We start from the raw sequence: 22,274 nt of genomic DNA, 5'->3' as shown, positions 1-22,274 counted from the left end.
AACACCCAGTGTTAAGAAGAGGATGGAAGCACAGAAGGTGCAGTAGCCTGCCCCAGGTGGCACAGCTCACAGGTGACAGAACCAGGACGTGCACCGGGCGGTGTGGCTCCACCACCCCTACGCCAGCTCTCTCCTCCACAGAGGGACAATAGGAGACTGATCAGGGTACAGTCCACAGTGTGAATGTTCACACAAAGCGTGGAGGAATGATAAGCATCGTTCTCTGTAGAGACAAGAAAAACCAGGGGAAAGAAATGGAGTGTGAAACCCAAGAAATAAACAGCTAATGATCCAGTCAGGCTGAGCCCAGCGCCAACAACACACACACCTGGTGTGAGTACACGCTCTTCCTACCTTCTCCTGGGAAAACTCCCTGAGCTCTCGGAGTCTCAGCATCAACGAGAGATGACACTATCTAACATGTAAGGCCTGACAAGGGCAGGAGGTGTTATCCCAAAGCGTCTGGTGAATATCACGGAAGTGCTGACTAGAGCCAGTTGGAATGGGGGAAAGCAGGAAATGCCAAGGGAAGGGTAGACAGGGTCGTATTTAAAGACCACAGTCTTGGAGGAACCGGTGTAGCCGTGGTCTCAGACAGTGAGGGCCGCGCCGGCGGGACCAGGACCACGGGGCTGGACCAACTAGACCCGGCCAGGCCCGGCCAAATGGGTATATGTTTTGGGCTGGATGTAACCTGTTTGGTCTTTAGAGGAGTAACAAATGTATTCATTCATTCGTTCAGTAAATATTTTTGGATCAAGATAAATAAATAAAGACCACAGTCTTAAGTGAAGTAAGTGAGACAGAGAAAGACAAATACCATATGATTTCACTTTTAATGTGGAATCTAAAGAACAAAACAAATGAACAAACAAAATGAAACAGAAACAAACTCATAGATACAGAGAACAAACTGATGTTTGCCAGAAGGGAGAGGATGGTGAAATGGGCAGAAAAGGGGCGGGGGATTAAGAAATGCCAACTTCCAGTTGTAAAACAAGTCACAGGATGAAATGTACAGCACAGGGAATGGAGTCAATGATACTGTAATAACTATGTATGATGACAGATGATTATTAGACTTATTGTGGTGATCACTTCATAAGGTATATAGATGTTGAATCACTACTGTTGTACACCTGAAACTCATATAATATTGTATGTCAACTATAATTTTTTTAAAAATAAATGAAAAGAATGCAGAGCATGGTCTTTAAAACTAAAATGCGTATCCACCTTCAGTTAGGTTACGAGCGCACTATGCTTCCTGAACTCGCCTGTTTATTTTCTTAAGGTTTAAAGGTTACTAACAATGCATTCCATTATAGAAAGCAGCATCACTACCATCAGAGTCACAAATTCAAACACCTCCAGGAACTAGGCTGATAAATGAGAGAGAGCATGGAATGAAGCAGGGAGGAGCAGAACTGTGAAAACCCGAAATCAGAGCCCTTGCCCAAAGGTGTTTAAATTCCAAAATTTAAAAGAGCACACAACCAGCTGGATTCATCCCTAAATCCAACCCACAGGCCACAAGTTTGCAACCTCTCATGCACATCATTAATATTCTAACACCAAGATCTCCTGCCTGGAAGAGAAAATAAAAGCATCAGAAAGGAGCTGTCTGCTTCCTGCCCGGACATCCCACCGTCCTTTCCTCCTTCCTCCTGACTTGCCGATTGAGCTGTCGATCTTCCTGTGTAGGACTCACATCTGCCTCTGCTCTGCTCCATTCTTCCTCTACCCTCTCAAGGGTCTCTGGTCCATCAGTTCTTCACTCTCCTGAGTCCTTGACCTGATGTCTCCTTATTAGCTCGTTTTCTCATCATAATTTAAATCTGCAGATTTCTCTCACTCTTAAAACAAACACTTCCTAGGCCTCACATATTACTTTCTCTCGGCAGCAGACTGTTTCAAAAACTTATCTACATTCCCCATCACCACTTCCTCTCTGCCCTTTTCCTCCACAATCCATTGAATTCGGCTCTCATCCCATCACCTGAGTGAAACTGCTCTCCCCAAGTCCAGCAGGAACCTTCTGCTAAATCTGTCTTTGGCTTTCTTGACTGCTCTACACACCTGAGACCCCTGCCTGCTCTTCTCAAACCGCCCCCTTCTCATGGGTTCCAGGCATCACACTCTCCAGGTTTCCTCTTCCTCAATAGCCATTTCATCTCAGGCTCCTTTACTGGTTTCTTTGCCCTGATACTCCCCACATGGTGGTTCTGTGGGAGCTCTCCGTCCTCTCACCTCTTCTCTTCTCAATCAGTATATGAAGCCTAACAACTAAGTTGTGAACTAATCTAGGAAAAGTGCTACACACCTCATTGCTGAATATCACTATGGTCACCTTCGAAGTACCCCTTTGGAAAGCTATGCACCGAGGCCAGTGCCTAGTCCACCCTTCAAAGCAACTTGGGAACTCTTTTTCTGGAATGGCCATCAGAGCCCTTGATGTCCTGAATGTCATCAAAATGCTTCCTTTCAATATTTCCTTTATCTTCGGGTAAAGAAAGAAGTCATTGGGGACCAGATCAGATGATTAGGAAGGGTGTTCCAATACAGTTACTTGTTTATTGGCTAAAAACTCCCTCACAGACAGTGCCATGTGAGTTGGTGCATTGTTGTGATGCAAGAGCCATGAATTGTTGGTGAAAAGTTCAGGTCGTCTAACTTTTTCACACAGCCTTTTCAGCACTTCCAAATAGTAAACTTGGTTAACTGTTTGTCCAGTTGGTACAAATTCAAAATGAATAATCTCTCTGATATCAGAAAAGGTTAGCAACATCGTTGCAACAAGTTCGTGAACTTAATTGTCAGACTTCGTTGTCTTGTGGGGTGATCTTACCCACTCCTGTGTCTTCAATTGTCATCTATAGGCGTCTTCAATTGCCTATGATTCCAAAATCTAAATCTTTCTGTCCTAGATCCCTTTACTAAACTGAAATATTTTAAAGTTAGTATTTCGTAATTCAGTCCCTCCACCACCCCTCAGACCTATACGCCTCTCTCTTTGCTCCTACCTGTTACTGGACCCAAGCTAGAAATCTCTTCCATCACCCTTACAAACTACCAAGAGCTATGTCCTGCCATTTCTACCGCCTTAAAATCTCCCAAACCCACCCACTTGGCTTATTCCCATAAGCAACTCCTTAGTTTAGATGTCCGTTAACTCACTGCTAGAATTACAACCCAGGTCTCTTAACTAGTCTCGGTGCCTCCAAAGTTGACTTTTCAAATTCATTTTCCACCTTGAAGTTATAGAGAGCAACTCCGGTTTTGTCGCCCTCCTTGAAAAGGTCATCTGGGGCTTCTTACCGTCCATAGGGTTTAGTCCAAACTCCTTAATAGGCAAAGCACTGAAAAAATATGTCTTTCTATCATCTTTGAAAATGTGACAATTTTGGTTTATTATGCATTAACTGTTTCAGGTAACTCCATAGTAACAATTACAGTAATAAGCTCTTTTTAATAACAAGAATGAATATAAAGCAATGTTAATTGGATTTAAAATTCAGCACCATTTCATTTCTCTGTAAAATACACCACTGTCAATTTTCACACTCCCGATTTTATATATCTAGTACATTGCCTAATAACCTAATTTTCAGGAACAATATTTTTAAAAATTAAATTACAATATTCAAAATGTTACAATTTATAGTAAAATGCATTTATCTGAAAATGTTAAAGAAAAACCATTTGAATCCTCTCTGCTAACACAGCACACTCATAGGTTTTCACTTTTTGAATTGCAATTATCTATAGCAAAAATCAGAACTACTTTATTAGAAATATGAGAAAGCACATATTGTAGAGGGAAAAGAATGGTAGTTGGTCGAATCTCAGCACCACCAATGTCACTTTGGGCAACTTATTTAACACCTCTTGACTTGATTATGCAGCTGAAAAATAGACATAACATCTACCACACAGGGATATTTTAATGATTAAATAAGATTATGGCATGTGTCTGGCACATAGATGGTCTGCATGAGCATTAACTCTGCCCCCACAATTCCCTGAGCATTGCTATAAAATGGATCTTGCATTAACTCCTTGGCCATGAGCTAATGCAAGGGACATAAAACTTTCCACCAATTTAAACATCCTGGATCTACAAAACATTGGGAACTTTGACAGGCTAAACAAATAAATGTATGCATAGAAACATATATAACAGAATTTCACCATATACATTCCTCATGGAAGGGAGGAATTTCCTCTGACTACCACTAGATCACTACAGAGGAAGGTTTTCTTATGTTACAGATAAAAGGCTTACAGTAAAAATCTACACCTATCTACACCACAAAAGTATTTCCTTATTTATGTAAGTTTTGTAATTTACTTTAAAATCATAATGGACTAATCCAAGTCACTTGTTGCTCAAGAGAATTGCACAGAGAACCATTCTTTAGCAAAGTCACCATAAACCACATCACTTCTAGTGCTAACCAAAGGGGATCCTGCTCCCCTGAGGTCTGTGGAAGACTTTCCTGCCAACACAGGAGCAACGCTATAGGGAAACAAATACAAATCATTCTAAAGGACATCCTAGAAAACTGGATTTTCACCTATTACTAACCTAAAACACCGAGTCCAATGTTCTTTTCAATGCTGTGACAAGGTAAAGTATCACTCTCATTCACTGAGGTGGAACGTGTACCAAAACAGCTCCTATAAAAAAAAAGGTCAACTAGGAACAGGAAAGGCATCAATGGGTGTGAACCAGAAACAGCACACAATTCAGATAGGAAACCTAACCTACATTTGGATGGCAATGCACTTCAATTTTGTACGACTCATACTGACACGGGGAAAAACATTTCTAAAATGAGATGATTGCATTTTGTACATAATCCAAACATGTAATCCTCAATGATGAAAGCGCTTGAAATGTTCAGAGGGCAGTTATGGGAACACCAGTTAGGAAACTCACTTACGCCTGATCTTGCCTACCACTGGGCCTGCCTCTCCAGGACGGGCTGGAGTCTCTGCTTTACAACACTCTCCTTCCCCTGGCCTGCGTAGTCACGGCTGTCAAACTAGTACACTTACTGCATTACGCAATGCCTTTATCATTTTAGTTACCCAAACCGTTCTCCAAAACCCTATGTAAATTCAAATAATAGAAACAAAATGATTATTTTCTAAAAGTGTTTATTATAGATAGTACAGTCTGTATACAAGTGACGTATATCAATCAACAAAACTGTATTCTTAAGTGTATACTTTGATGGGCCCCTCAGAAAAGTAAGAGCCTTCCTTGCTCTAAAGTAACATAACTCAGAAGATAATTTTGCTCCCTAAAATTATTATAGACGTATACAGTTATTATCTTTGCATTTGTATAACACAGTATTAGACGTTTTTAATTAATTTGTTGTTAAGCTTCCAACAGGAATGAAAGATTAATAAAAATAGTTTGTGGGCAAATGGTAACCACTTTATAAGTGGGCACTTCACAGCACATTTCCCGTAAGGCATTGTGATGGAGTGAAAAGTGAGGCCTAGTGACACTTTACAAAGGTGGACATTCCATTTAGAATTGCAGGCCCAATGCTAATATGGTATAAAAATGTAAATTAAAATAAGAAAATATAATCACTATACAAAGTGTTTATTGAGCACTTACCGTGTTTAGCTACTCTGAAACTAAAAGGGCTGGTAAATGTTCAAAATGATTGCAGAAGAGATATCTTGTAGAGCAAAAAAGTCACTTTTCCAGATAGGCATCTGATGCGTTCAGCAGACACAACTGACTTCCACTCATCATCCACTCCCCTCCCCTTTTCTTCCATGAGAACAGAGCCTCAATTGCATTTATAAATCAGGAGACCAAGTGTTTCTAGGAAGGCTAGGCCCCTCCTCAGCCTCACAGGGTGAACCTTGATTAAGCTAAGACAATTACACCCCGTCACTGATCTCGAAATAGCTGTGTCAGGAATCTGCACGGACAGCAATTGTAGCCAATGATACATGAGGGGGATTCTGCTGGAGGGTAGGGGTTAGGAAGACTTCCGGCAAATGTTTCCTAGTTCTTTAAAAAACGAAAAAAGATTCGCAAACTGGTAACAGCATGGATTACTGCAACCACTTTGATTAACTACCTGGCAGTACCCACTAGAACTGAACTATGCCTATCCTATAAGCCGGGCCATCCATCTGTGTTCACCAAAAGGCTAGCATAGTCACAGAGACTCTGTTCTAACAGACCAGATCTGAATGCAATCCAAACGTCTATTGACAGTAGAAAAAAATATACTGTGGAAAATTCACACAATGAAATACTATACATGAAAATGAGCAAATGAAAAGTACACACCACAACGTAGACGAATTTCTAAACATAATGCTGAATAAAAAAGAGCTGAACACAAAATAACACAAATTGTACGATTCAATGCATATGAAATCCCAAGACAGGCAAAATTGATCTACGATGTTAGAGGTCAAGATCATGGCTAACCTCGGAGGAGCCATGAATGAAGGACGCTTCTGGAATACTGCTTATGTTCTGTTTATTAATCTGAATACTTGTTTTATAGATATATTCACATTGTGAAAAGGCAATGAATTGTACACTTGTGATGTGGGCACTTTTCTTTATGTATGTTATTTAGCTATAAAAATTTTACTTTAAAAAACAGACATGGTAGCATAAGGACAACCAACAAGAGAAAAAAGAACTGATAAATTAGACTTCATCCAAACCAAAAACTTGTGGATGTCATGCAATACCATGAAGAAAGTAAAAAGACAACCCACAGAATGAAATAAAATATTTACAAATCATATGTTTGATAAAGCACCTGTATATAGAATACAGAGCTCGTACAACTCAATGTAAGACACATAATCCAATATTTTAAATGAGCAGAGGATTTGAATAGAAGGGTATGTGAATGGCCAATAAGCACATGAAAACACGCTCAGTATGATTACTCTCTAGAGAAATGCAAATCAAAACCACAATGAGAGACCAATTCATACCCACTAGAATGGCTGTAATCAAAAAGACAGATAATAACAAGTGTTGACCAGAAGGTGGAAAAATTGGAACTCTCATATACTGCTGGTAAGATTGTAAAATGGTGCAGCCACTTAGGAAAACAAATTAACAATTCCTAAAATGCTAAACAAAGGGTTACCATATGACTCAGCATCTCCACACCTAGGTATACGCCTAAGAGAAGTGAAAACATATGTACACACACAACTTGTACTATACAAATTATTAATTGCCAAAAAGTGGAAACAAACCAAATATCCATCAACTGATGAAGGGATAAACAAAATGTGATATATCCATGCAATGGAATACTCTCCAGCAGTAAAAAGTAATGAAGTACTAATATAGGTAAAACTAACATAGGTAAAACTTTATGCTAAATTAAAGAAGGCGGTCAGAACAGACCACATATTGTATGATTCCATTTATACAAAATGTCTAGAAAAGGAAAATCCATAGAGACAGAAAACAGATTAGTGGTTGCCTAGGGCTGGGGGAGGAGGCATGCAGTGTGACCTTCTTTTTAAGGTAATGAAAGTGTTTTAAAATTAGAACATGGTGATGGTTACAAAATGCTGTAAATATGCTAGTCATTGACTTGTACACTTTAAATGGGTAAATTTTATGGTATGTAAATTATAGCTCAATAAAGCCATTTTTAATGCAAGATAATAAAGTTTCTCCTCTTACAACCTTTAACCATTAATTTGTGAGGATTTGATGCTTAGAGGTGACACAGTCATCTTGCAACCTTGAATGAAAAAAGAAAAAGCCAAAATGCTGAACCGGCTTAACAGAAAAACAGAAAAAAACTGGCCTTTGGAAATATGGCTGAGAAGCTGAATTAATCAACCCTGGGACAGCCCTTTAGGACTTCTTGTGGGAGGAGAACTTTCTTATTATTTCTTAGTTGTGTCTTCCATTACTTGCCTGAAACCAAGGCATCCCTATGAAAAGAGATGTGGGATGCTAAGCAAAAGTACTCCATTAGTTACTTACATCAAATCTTTTAGATGTGTACATAGCATAAATACTTTAATAAATACAAGAAAAATTTTATTATGATCCAAATTTGGGCTTCCAATAGACAAAATGTTATATTTCTTGAAAATAAAGTTTTAAGAGTACACAAAAGTGGATTGAGCTTCTTGCTCTGATATAGGTCTTTTCACAGAAATAGGCTATAAGGCATTTTCTATATCACCATTTTATAATACCCTGAAAAGTAAAGACATGAAGAACATAAACTAGTTATCAATGAATATAAAATGTATCATCAGCTAACACAATTTTAGGAGCATAAATCTAATCCTAAATCTTTTATACTCACATTAATATTTTTTAATAATAAACAGTGGATTTTATTACTGGTTTATTATTGAGTGAGTAGCTTAGTAAATTTCAAGAATGGATTAATTATTGATGCAGATAAGGACAACATATGCTACTATTAGAGCTACAATTATAGTGTGTAAACTAAGGACATAAAATAGCCATTACCCAGCCTCAGGAATATAATTTCCCCTTGGTAAAGTACGACCACATTTAGGGCTTACGCAGGAACATTACATATTCCTGTGACAACAATAAACAGTGGCGATAGGATATCAAATTGAAATTGCAACTGTTATCCCATGACATTGGTTGAAGAAAAGATTCTGTGGGTTCTTATATTAACTCATTTACCTAGAGTCAGATTTAAATGGATACATAAGCAAATACCAGCTGCTGCAGTAAATCCTGGTGTGGGATCTCTCTTCTGAGTTACAGATCTGCATATCCATTCCCTTCCTGGGCATTTCCACTGGATAGAATGGCAACTGTCAAATCCAAAATATATCCAAGTATACACCAGAACTTTCCACCAAAACAATTCCCCTTTGTGGCATTCCTTAAGTGCTCCATCGTTCTTCCAGTTGCCAAGGCTCCAATCTTAGAGGAATCAGACTCCTCTTTTCCCCTGGTCTCCAAACAAACTATCCACGTCCTCAGTAAGCTCTAAATGTTCTCTAGCCACCCGTTTCTTACACTCCCTTCTTTTCCTTGTCAATGCCATCATCCCAGCTGACAGGATCTGAACATCATGCCTGGGTTTTTAAATGATTTTTCAAAGGGCATCAACTCCTCTGATCCATGAAACAGATTATATTTTACTAGAAAGAAAGTTTTAAAAGGGTAGTGATTTTTGCATATTTTGTCATTTGTGTGTTCCCAGTACCTAAACTTGCCTGGAACATACTCGTATATAGTAGGTGCTCAATAAATATTTGGTGACTGAATGAAAATTTGTAGCTGTGAAGTACAGAACAGTGATCCCACTGCTCTTAGTAAAATGCCACATAAACATTATACATCTGACAAGGAAGATATTTTCAATGAAAACCCAACATTCAAGAGCTGCCACTCTGTCCCCAACTTGCATTCTAAGCTTATCTCCCACTATTTAACATCGCTGGAGACAAAAATGACAAAATGGAAGCTGTCCTACTTTGGAGATGTCATGAGAAGGTAGTATTCTTTAGAAAAGACAATGATGGTGGGGAAAATAGAAGGTAGCAACAAAAGAGGAAGACCAAATATGAGATGGATCGACTCCGTGAAAGAAGCCGCAGGCAGGAGTCTACAGGGGCTGAGCAGGGCTGTGAGGACAGGACACTGTGGACGTCACTCATTCACAGGGTTGCCAGAAGTCAGAACCTACTCCATGACACATCACACACACACACAATTTCAAGGTCACCTAAATTGTAGCTAGAAGAGATTACTATGAAATTGCCATGTTTATATTTCTATATATACAGTATACAAGTTCTGACAATTAAGTTCGTGAACTCATTCTAGAAAAAGTGCTACATAACTCATTGCTCAATATCACTACAGTCACCTTCAAAGTACTCCCCTTGGGAAGCTATGCACTGATGCCAGTGCCTCGTCTACCCTTCGAAGCAATTTTGGAACTCTTTTTCTGGAATGGCCATCAGAGCTGTCATCGTATTACCCTTAATGTCCTGAATGTCATCACAATGTCTTTCTTTCAATATTTCCTTAATCTTCAGGTAAAGAAAGAAGTCATTGGAGGCCAGATCAGGTGAGTAGGGAGGATGTTTCAATACAGTTATTTGTTTACTGGCTAAAAGCTCCCTCACAGACAGTGTCGTGTTAGCTGGTGCATTGTCGTGATGAAAGAGCCATGAATTGTTGGCGAAAAGTTCATGTCATTTAGTCTAACTTCTTCACGCAGCCTTTTCAGCACTTTCAAATAGTAAACTTGGTTAACTGGGTGTCCAGTTGGTACAAATTCATAATGAATAATCTGTCTGATATCAAAAAAGGTTAACAACATCATTGCAACAAGTTCACAAACTTAATTGTGTGACCTTGTATATGTATAAATAACTATATACTTATATATTATTAAATTACTATGAAAAGCTATGGAGAAAAACAAATTAGAGAAAGGGGACATGGGCTGCATGTTAAGGTTAGCCTAACTGACTATGTGACATTTGAATAGAGACCCACAGGTGCTGAAGGGGCAAGCCATGTGGCTACCTGGGAGGAGAACACTCCAGGTAGAGGACAGAGCAAGGGCAGAGTCCCCGAGGTGGGAGCAGGATATTTCTGTCCTATTTACATCCTCAGCACCTGGCACTATGCCTAGAACTTTCCATCTACTCTTTCACCCACCTGTTTTACTTACAGCCCACTATATGCCAGGAAGTTAAATTCTATTAGAAGTCAAACCAAACTTCCAAATGTGAAAATTCCTAGAATTTATCTTTCAGTTTAATTATGTACAAATCTCAACCAATGTCAAATTCAAATTCAGCATAACTATGGTCGACCTTAACATCTTTCCTATAATTCCCTCTCTCTCCTGGCATCCCCGTGTCATTTAACAACACACAGTGCTCCCAAGCCTTCTGCGCAAAATCTCATTCATTTTATTTTTAATTTTTGTTTTTTTTTTTTATTTTTTTTTTTTATTGGGGAACAGTGTGTTTCTCCAGGGCCCATCAGTTCCAAGTCATTGTCCTTCAGTCTAGTTGTGGAGGGTGCAGCTCAGCTCCAAGTCCAGTCGCTGTTTTCAATCTTAGTTGCAGGGGGCACAGCCCACCATCCCACACGGCAACCTTGTTGCTCAGAGCTCGCGCTCTAACCAACTGAGCCATCAGCCAACCTTCCGGCAGCTCAGCAGCAACTTGTTGTCTTCAATCTAGTTGTGAAGGGCACAGCTCACTGGCCCTTGTGGGAATCGAACTGGCAACCCTGTTGTTCAGAGCTCGCACTCTAACCAACCAAGCTGTCTGGCCGCCCCAATTTTTGCTAAGCATAAAACACTATGTACATGCTTACTGAATATTATCCCAAAAAATATTATAGTAGTTGGTCAGTCTAATTTTATACCCATTATCTTCCCCAAGCCCACCCCTCACCCCCCCAAAAAAATGTGTTAGCGAAAGAAAGGCAGTCACCTGCCATTTTCTCAAATCTTTGTCCCCACAGGATTCAATAATTATTCAATTAAGAGATGTGATATACATATTTCTGACATTAAACTCTAGCAACCAAGGATAATTCTTCCTATAAAGAGGGCTCAAATTTAAGTAGCATCAAGAAGCAAAAAATCTACTTCTCCAGAGGCATTTAGTTCACCTAGATCAATAATGCCAATAGACAAATTCTAATAATCTTTAAAAAAATCTGTTATTTGCACAAATGTGGTTTTCACACCAAATTCAAAATAAAGCTCTATTAAAATTTAGATACATGCAAATGTAACTATCCATGTAATTTGATGCATCTTCATTTGTTGTTTTCACAGTCGAGATCTTTTTTATCTGCCACTTCCTGTAAGTTTTAAAATACAGAAACTTATAGGAGTCATCAGGCACATTGATACGATTTGGACATCTAGGTTGAAAACTAACATGGCCCTGGGAAAGGTGTCAGAGGAAGAGAGAGGCTCCAGGAACAGCACCTGATAACAGCAAGCTCTGGAAATTCCAAGGAGCACAGATATCAAGAAAAAGGCCAGGCCAGTCTGGTGGCTCAGGTGGTTGGAGCATCGTGCTCCTAACGTCGAGGTCACAGGTTCAATTCCCACATGGGCCAGAGAGCTGCACCCTCTACAGCTAAAATTGTGAACAACAGCTCTCCCTGGAGCTGGGCTGCTGTGAGCAGCCGGAAGTTGGCGTGAGCTGCTGTGAGCTGCTGTGAGCTACTGTGAGCTGCTGTGAGCTGCCATGAGCAGCCAGCATGAATGGGCAGGCGACCGATTGCCTCAGCTGGGGAGAGGAGCCCAAGGCTCATAACACCAGCACGGGCCAGACAGCTGGGTCCTACACAACTAGACTGAGAAACAACGGCTTGAATCAGAGTGGGGGGGGGGGGGGAAGAAGAGGGGAGGAAAGGAAAGCAAAAGGCCCTGAAAAAAGGAGAGGTTCTGCTGGATTAGACTAAAAAGAGGGGATAAAAATTTAAAGCTGAAAAATTCCCCATAAGTAAACAAATCAACTCCAATTGACAATAAATAAAAGCTAAAATCTAGTAATCTTCCATTTAATTCACTCTTCCGTTGGGTGGGAAAAGATCAGATCTAATTACAACTCAAATTACATAAGGCTAAGTACAGCTTCACACATTTTTGTCTCCTCATCCTACCTCCTACAGCTAAGGGCATCTTTACAACTTTTCAGGGAACTGTGACACCAACTACTGGTGCTCTTTACCTCATTTGAGAGTGTTCTGGGATTAAAAGCAGTATTGACAGTAACAGGGGAAAGTGACTTTTGTTAAACTAGTATCATTTATTAACTCGACTTAATCAGCTTCTCCTCACCATGGTACCTCATCTTCTGACTCCCTTTTTTCCCTATTAATTGTCTCATCACTATTCCAAGTACGCAAGTTTCATTTCTCAGCATCATACTGTACTTTCCTGATCACTCATCAAGCCCTATCTATCTGCCCTCCATTGCGTCTCTCGCACCCACCTCTTCTTTTTCGATCCATGTCATTTTTATCCAGCAAACTTTTAATCTAAGGTCCAGCCCCAATATTCATTCCTTTCCAGTTTTCTTTGATATCGGCAGAAATTCCAGGATGTGTCCTCTTTTATATTTCATCCCCTAAAGCTATTTTCACATGTAATAGCCATTTTTTAACATGTCTGTCAGCCTGTTGGGAATGTAGACTTCTTCTAGACCTTGATCATTTCCCATTTATTGTCCTACATTAGCACCAACCACAGCAGCAAATGCATAGTAGTTACTTCCTAAGTGTGTTTTGGATTGTTTTTTATGTTGTAGTTTAACCCTTCAATTGCTATCTTTTCACATGTTTCTATCTTAATTCCATCTCTTCCAACCAGACTAAACAATCATTAAAAACAAATGCTGTGTTTTTACATTTTATATTTCTCTAAGGATTTGGCTTTAAATACAGACACTTAAATGTTAACTGAACCACTTCACCAGCTTGCCTTTCCAAAAGACTCAAAATTCAATAATATCTCTTTTCACTTGCTCATGGGGAAAACAGAGAAACTGCTACACAGGAAGCAGCCCTACAGGCTATACCTATACTAATGGTATAGACTTTATTCCACTATGACCCAAGCCACTGACAAACATGGTCAAGCTCTTTCATATAGTCAAGCTCTAGACTGGTTAGAAACTGGCAAGATTGGGAACACAGTTAAAGCATGTTAGGGCTGATAAGTTAATTAGGAACAATGCCCACTGATAAAAATCTGTAATATTTGTTCTTCATAACAAGGTGGATAAGTAACATTTATTTTTAAAAATTATTGCAAAATATTTCCAGTGTCGTACAACCCAAATTTGGAATAGGATTAATGATTTTAAGGCCTGAACCCAGGTCACAATTTTTGAAAAATGAAACATCCATAAACCACCCTTAGTTATGCCTTTGGTTGAAACAATGATTGGCCCAAGCTGCGATGGTGAATTGGGCAAAAACCCACTGAAGTTAGAAAGAAAAATAAATTAAATGCTACATATGCTTCAAAATTCTTGCTCACCCCACCCCCGTAGCTCCTTCTAGAATGTGGAAAACTGTGACTATCTTCGGGACAATGGAGCAGCAAGCAAAAAGGGACATGGTCCCAGATGGGTAAAATGAACAAACTTGCAATAAAGGGAAATGGGACTTCCTTCACTGATTCCCAGATGTAGTTGGTCTCTTGCTAATGTCCAATGCATAGAATTTTAAAGTGGGAGAATTTGGAAAAGTTGGTCTTATTAACAGGAAATGCCTCATTTTCCCTAAACAAGGCTGGCCTTCCTCTCCACTCCTTCAACGCACTCCTCCCTATTTTATTTCCTCTTGAAATTTGAGTTACCAGAGAGCAGGCTAATAAACCCTATTTGGAAACATACACACACGCACACACACACCACCCTTCCTAGCCTATAACCTAGTGGGTGACCCTTTCTTTCCTCTGTCACACTAAGCTGTCTCCAATGTAGTTCTATCCACAATAGAGGTAATGTTTTATTCTCCATCTGATGACTCTAATAATGCTTTATTTCCTAATTTGTTCAGAACTCGGGCTAGGGAGAAGGGATCTCTTTATGGGATCTCTTCAGAGAACTCACTGATTTATATAATTCACCAAGGAATATTCATGGGAAATACATTAACTCTGAAGCCAAATAAATTGGTTCCACTGAATGAACTCTCTCATCCAGAGCTCTAAGTGATTTCGTTAAGCTGGGTTTAGAGCATGTACTTGCCTTAGGGTCCCTCAATGAAAACATTAATTGATGAAAAAGGTCCACCTTTCATTTGTCAGGTATTATAAGCATAAATGCCTTCCTTCTATACTTAATGTTTATAGTCAACAGTTTAAATCTGTTTTTTTTCTTCTCATTTCAAGGCTTCTAAAAAAACCAAACAAACAAACAAACAAAAAACAGAACAGCTATATTGTCCTAAGTTACAATATTTACATCCAATAAAGGTAATTATGCCTTTAACACACTTTTATTTATTTATTTATTTATTTATTTATTTATTTATTTATTTATTTATTTTTAAGGTGATAACTTAGGTATTTTAAGTTAAATAAAATGTGCTCATAGTTGAAGGTTTTTTTGTTTACACTTATTGTCATAATTCATTCATAACCAAACTATTTCTACTCGGATAATGTTTCTGATAAGCAATTATTTTATCTATTATTTTCAAATGATTTTTTATAGACCATTACCTACTATTTGATGTAATTACTATTTTCTTTTTTTTTTAATTTTATTAGTTTCAGGTGCACAAGACAAAGCAAAACTTAGACGTTTATCATTTATATCCCTCACACTGTGTGAACCCCTCTCCCCCATCCACTATCCCTCTGACCTCGCACACAGCCAATACATTTCCACTGTCTCTATTCCTAATGCTGTACTCCGCTTCCTGTAACAATATACATACAAATATATAAATATACATGCATATATATATATATATATATATATATATATATATTTATATAAAATTATAGTTGTCATTCAGTATTATTCAGCTTCAGGTGTACTGTGCAGAGATCAGGCATCCTGTGCAGAGATCAGGCATCTACATGCCCTTAACACACTTTTAAAAAGTGAATATCAGATTCTGTTTATAACAACATTTTCCACCACTCTATGAGATATTCGGTGTATGATGCTTCTAACATTATACAATTAGTTTTTACAGCCTCTCCCTCAGTTTCCTAAATGTAGGTACAATTGTGTTATCCTCTTGTACCAGTGAAGGAATTGAGGTTAAACAGCTACACCGACGTCCAATAGGAAACACCATGGTGAGCCGGACTCTGAGTGGCGCTCTCCCTGACTCAGACTTTACATCACCAGAGCAAGCTGCCTCCTAGGGAACCATGGCACCAAAGAGCCCAGTTTCCCCTAGGATTCGTGGTATGTTGTGCTAGGACTCCATAGTGAGTTTTTGTTGTGTGTAGCCTTAAGAAGATAAAAAAATGTAATCAAGCGTAGCAAAGCAGTGACGAGAGCCTAATTATCTTACTAACAGCACTACGCCATTTTAAGCTGGCATTCGTAAATAAAACAGAAAGACATACATAGTTTTTATACTGGTTAAGATCTAATGGAGTTAAAAAAAAAATCTCCTTTTATTCAATTAGAAGTTTTATCATCCTGTTATCCAACTATTATACACAGGAAAATTTTATTTCATTTTCACTATAAAATAATCTGATAATATAAATTTTATTGGATATGCTTGTATAATAATCATAAAAAGATATGTCAGGAAAAATGACCAGGAAATGTCCTATTGACTAGACTTGTAGAATATAATATATTCAACTAAAGGGGGGAGTAAGGTTTTAAAGGAAAAAATACTTCAAACTTTTTTTTTTCATCTTATACTCGGCAGTTCTTATTTGTAGTACCAAAAAAGTGTTTGGTTTCCCCCTCAGATTATTTCATAAGATTTTTATCATCACAACCACATTAGTCCCTTTGATGTCCCCTCATCTCTTCCTGATAACAGAAAATACATACTGAAAGGGGTACTCTTTGGCAACCTCTGGGCTAGTTTCCAGCCCTTTTTCTAGACAGGAACATCAAGGCTGGAAGAGGTTTACTAGCTTGCCCAAGGTTGCAGAGCTTGGATTTAAATCCTGGTTTTTCTGACTTCTGAGCCTAAATTCTTACCATCCTGACTCCCACATGGTTATACAAGACTCTCCACTGTTAATACAGGAAGAAGCACCGCTGCCCTGTTCTCTAGCAGCTTTCCAGAACCTAAACCCTTCCTGACTTGTCCTGGTCATCAAACCTTTCCTATCCTGTATCTCATTGATTCTAATTGTGTTCAGTTGTCGTAGTTAATCTAGCCTACAACTGCCTGTAACAGGGTTATACCTAGCATAGTGCTTTTCACATACTAGTTGATAAATATTTTGTTTGGTTTACAACTATTTACATCTCAAATAACATATTTGCTTCCTAATAAAAGCCTTCGAAAAATCTTCCTCTAATTAGCTTCTAGTGGCTGGAATTTGCATACTACACAGATAAGGTAGAGGGTACGAGACCCTTTAAATGCCATGGAAACACTCAGTATCTTCTAAACACTCATCAAGTTAAGTGAAAGGGGGAGGAGACAAACCACATACATGCATTTGGACACCCCCAGTGCAATAAACACTCCATGAGTTGTCTATTGCACTCATGCCTGTACCCCTATCACTCATCCAAGGGCCTGAAGAGCAGGTTCCCAAGAAATACTTGATCAAATGGATGGACGGATGGATGGATGGATGGATGGATGGATGGACAAACAGACAAATGGACAAAAAAATGGAAAGGAGTTACTAAGTTGGTCACTTGGTTATGCACTATATATTTAAATGGCAATTTTTTTTAATCAAAGGCATGTTAAGAGATCTATTTTACTATAAAATTTAGATCTGTTAGACCCCAATTTAAAATATTTTCTACCTGTAGCAAGTCTATAACCACCTATAAATTAATTATATATCATATTCATTTATTGGAACTAATTTTGTCATTTTCTACAAATTTGCCTTACATCATAAACTCAGCTACAATGTCAATGCTTCTTTCAAATTTACTTCGCTAAGAAACCCTTTGCACATCTTCAAACAATGAGAAAGAACAATCTGCTAAAAGAAATACAAATACAAAAAATCAAAGGTAGGTTCACAGTGACCACTCAAAGGTCAAAGTGGCATTATACACTTCCATTTCTAAGTGGGAAAGGCAGAGTGCCACAGCATGTGGCACAGCTAAAAGAACACTTCTGTTTGCTCAGCATTAACATTTATTTTCCATTCAGTAAACTGTGAGGTTTCTGCACTAAATGCATTTTAATAAATGAAAAAAATTAACATGCTGAATCAAAGCAGGAACCGTGCTTTTTATGGAGTTAAAAGGCAAGTGTTTATAAGAATTCAGGAAACATAAAATTTGTTATTAATATTATTTTTTTTTACTAAGATGTGAGAGGGAGTTTCAAAATTATGACCACTGAAGAGGCCATCACACAAGGTTCTAATTCCAATATCTGTTTATCTCGGAGGCTCAATCTGCTAGCCCTGTGGAAGATTTTAGAATATCAACTAATAATAATCATAATAGTCACTACACTTAGAGACAAAATGTTCCTTTTTCTGCTCAAAATAATAAAACTTTCCAGAGAGGCCGAACATTCAAATTTCAAATTGTTTCCTTTAGTATCAGTCGTAACTCCTGTTCATGTCAAGCTTTCTTTTTTCCCCATAAAGCAATCTCAATCCAAAGTATTAACAACCGTTGCAAATAAAATCTCAAACGAGAGTGGACTTGCCTAGTAAGAATAGCTTTGGAAGGTGAAAAAAAGCACTCCTTGGAGCAGAAGTCAATTCACAGGTCTCACGGGCCCCTGCCATCTCCTAGGTGTGTGACCTGAGCTACACCTAACCCTCTGACCTCAGGTGTGCACTCAGCAATGTGGGGGGAATAGATGGTCCATTAAATGCACCCCAGTTCTCAGTGGGGCTGCAAGGATTCCACCTTCCCAATACCACACTCCGCTACCTTCACAAAATCACTCTGGTTTTTGTCTGCATAGCCTATAGGCCAGGGGGCGATGGCACAGCTTCACCTAGGCGAGGCTAAAACAGCCGACCGGAAGTGGGGTGCAAGTAAATGTAAAAGTTCCCCACAGGGGTGGAGGTGAGGATGAAGGCTGCCGTGTTGTCTCTTTCAAGCTAAAGCATTAGAGAAAAGATGATAATCGAGGAAATATTTCATCAACCAAAATCGACTCTTCACCGGACCATACATTATGGTTTCCTCGAAGGCACCCTGTGACCCTTAACCTTTTGGAGCCTCAGATTTCTCCTATGCTAAACAAGAGTTTGGAGCAGGTGATCTCTAAAGTTCTTTCTAGAAAGAAACTCTTTAATTATTTATCTTACATGTCTAATCCTCAGCGGGTCCTGTCTCACTACAGTCATCCTCTTACATTTCTTCGGAAAGTCAATGGAAGTCTCTATTTTGGAAAAGATTCACAAGCATGAAGCTCTACTTGAGGTGCCCATGGAAGTGAAACAACTTGAAAAGATCATCATTTCACTGTTAACCAAGCAAACTCTTCCTTGTATCTCCTCATAATAGTAAAATAAATGTGAATATGTAAATGTCTGAAAGACAGCACCCCAAAAGGCCATTTTTACTAAAAGAACACTTAAATGGTAGACACTATTATTTGCCTGAAAAGAGAAGAAGAAATACAGGTTATCTGGAGACCTGGAACACTGAGGGGGGAGAGGAGGAGCCGTTGGGAGGGCCGGGGTTGGCGGGATGTGATATTCAGAACTGGCAATGTATTATGAGATATAGTCTTCATGTTCTATTGGCTTATTTTGCAACCAAGACTTGGACGCTTCACAATTAAAGAACCCTGCTCTGCACAATGAAACTCACTTTTTCTTTCTATTTCCTAATGCACTCAACTTTTCATAAATAGCTCATTTGGGCCTTTCCAGAATACACAAAGCAATAGCTGCTCTTTTAATACAATATAAATAAAGATAAGAGTCTGCCCTACAATATGCTGTGCCTCCTTCTTGGTAATTCACTCTGAAATAATAAACTTTTATTTAGGTCCAAAGGGCAAGAAAGTCAGCCCACCACACATGACCTCCTGCCGGTCTGTGGGCAGGACCAGTGCCCATCCTGATAAAACTATCATTCATCTGTAGTGAATTGAAAAAAACAGGAATAACGCAGTGAGTTTTTTAAAAGCTCAAGCTATTCAATTTATAGATCTGTGTTTATTCTCAGATCATATCTTTCCTACATTCAGCTCTTAAAGATCCTCTCTTTATAGAATGATGGGGCAGCAAAGTTAGTAACATTTATTTGGAAAAGAAAAAATAAAACTTGGCCACTCTGTTGATCTCTCATCTCCTTTGTTTTTTTAATTTTACTCATCCAGCATAAAATCTAAATGCCTGCAAAGTACTCTCCCACAGAAGTATGAAAATCGCTATTCATGTATAAAGATTAATGATAATTTACCAACAGTTATACAGACCACAGAGTTAGGCTTACTTAAAGAAGATGACAGTCTCCACAGACAAATGATGAAAACAGAATGTACAGCCTGAAAGTTGAACATGAACTTAAGTACCTAGAAGTTCTTCCATCCATTATATTTGTAACACAAATCAATATGAATGGAATAAATAATTCTAGCAGATGCACAGAGCACACCAGTGTTAGCAAAATGGCAAAATTCATATAACTTTGAAAGTTGGGCTTCAAGAGGTGACGTCTAATGGTGTACAAAGGAAATATGCTTCCACAGCCACCAGAAGGGCAAACACACAGAAATTAATGTGCCTGGATCTCAAACTTGACTTAAACCAACAGCCTTCTACTCAGGTTGTTGTCTTGATTAAATATCACAAAGCAAAATATCCACACATTAAGTAAAATTATGTTTCCAGGTAACAGGAAGAAAAATGGAGAACAGTTTACTTTTCTTGTTAAGGAATTGTCATTTACGCATAAACCTGGAGTATTCATAATAGAACTCAGGTTTACAGGATGAAAGCATGGTGAGAAATGTGTGTTTCTGAAAACTGAAAATCTCAAGAAGGAAAAACAGAAATGGCATGCTTTATCCATCTCGTTTAACGGAAGAGCTAGAATTTAAATGGTTTAAAGGCACAAATTGTGTTAATTTTTGAAGCAATGTTGGTTCTGGCTACTAGCAGTATGCAAACACATTCAGGATTGTTTTTATGCCTGTATTTATAATTTTAAAAAGCCAAGAAGGGAAGTTGATGAATTTCTGTTAAAAGCCACTCCTGTGTTAGATGTAATGACATAGCAAATATTTATTTACAGTGTTCATTTAATAAACCATCCATTTAAGTTTAAGTGAAATCAACAAAAAGAATGTATAGATGTGTGATTTAGAGACTGAAGTTAATCTTAAAACATAAATAAAATATGGAGAGTACCCTAAAAATATATTTTTAATACTTTTAAATATTTAAAAATATAATTTTAAAACATAATATTTTTAATATAAAATTTTATATATTTTATAATATATTTTATATATTATCTTTTATTTTATAATATAATACATTATATTTTTAATATACAAATTTTAATATATTTTAAAATATTTTTAATTATTTTAAATATAAATAAAGGGTACCTGGTCCCTTCACACTCCACTGTCCCGCTGGCTCTGCCCTTGTGTTCAAGGTGGCCCTTGATGGCAGCTGAGGACCAGGGCACCAGTGATAAGTTGTCTTCGTACCTCTCTCACTAGCCACCTCATTCCCTCCTGGGCTATTCTACGTGGAGCCCCTCTCACCTCTCTTTGAGCACACCATGCGAGCCCTCCCCTCCTTGAATCCCAGATCAGTAGTCACAGCTTCCATTAAACAAACAAGCAAGCAACCCAAAAAACAGAAAACACCTGGCTTGCAGATACCTTTCTCTAATTCTGCACACCCACAGCATTTACCGGCTCCGTAGGGTATAGCACTGAGCAAACATCAGATGACTGATACAAGTACTTTCTCTAGGATTGGCTCAGGGATAACCCGGGATAACACAAGATATAAATATCATTCATCACCAATTTTGGAAAAATTACAGTCAGTAATTCCGTGATGTTAAATATTTCTACAGAAACAAAGCCTTACTACTAAAATTTAACCTTCACTCGAAACAAACCATTACCTGTGGTTAATGGCCCAGAGCAGTGACAACGCCACCAAGGAGCCAGACCAGTCTGGACACTAGGTCCGGAAATACTATTCACCTGCAGAGCAATGAGCACACACCACTGACTCGCCGAATCTAATGAAACATTCTCAAGGCTGTAAATTCGGTGTGTCACAAGCAAAGCACTGAATACCCATCCAGAAGTTGTTACCTACCCAATTACTCCCATTTCCCCTAAAGTTTTTATTATTAGAGTGTGTCTTTGAGGACTGGTGGAGACAAAATGATGAAGTGGCCTTTCCAACTCAAAGGGCAGGGCTGAAACCCTGACAGTCCAGGGTGTTTCTTACCCCCCACTTTGCCCCCCACTACCCAGTGGGTATTATTGTTTCGGATTGTTTTGTGTCCTCCCTCCTCTTTGATGCATTTGATGTGAACTTTTCCTCCTCACACAGGGCAACAGCCAAAGGGACACAGACACAAGGAGGAATTGTTTGAAGGCAGGTAGAAGTGAG

The 22,274-nt window shown here is 38.5% G+C and overlaps 1 protein-coding gene and 1 pseudogene across 3 annotated transcripts in view; one reads left to right on the top strand and one right to left on the bottom strand.

The window, feature by feature from the left end:
- CA8 (carbonic anhydrase 8) overlaps positions 1-22,274 on the bottom strand; it is a 93,834-nt gene that overhangs the window by 55,370 nt on the left and 16,190 nt on the right. The gene's annotated exons all lie outside the window — the stretch shown is intronic.
- Positions 14,115-20,407, top strand: LOC141568643 (ubiquitin-conjugating enzyme E2 variant 2-like; annotated as a pseudogene).

This window comes from Rhinolophus sinicus, linkage group LG14 (assembly GCF_036562045.2).
Source record: "Rhinolophus sinicus isolate RSC01 linkage group LG14, ASM3656204v1, whole genome shotgun sequence".
In the NCBI taxonomy this organism is placed as follows: Eukaryota; Metazoa; Chordata; class Mammalia; order Chiroptera; family Rhinolophidae; genus Rhinolophus; species Rhinolophus sinicus.
Note: the sequence above shows the minus strand (reverse complement) of the source record. Positions and strands in the feature narration are given on the sequence as shown.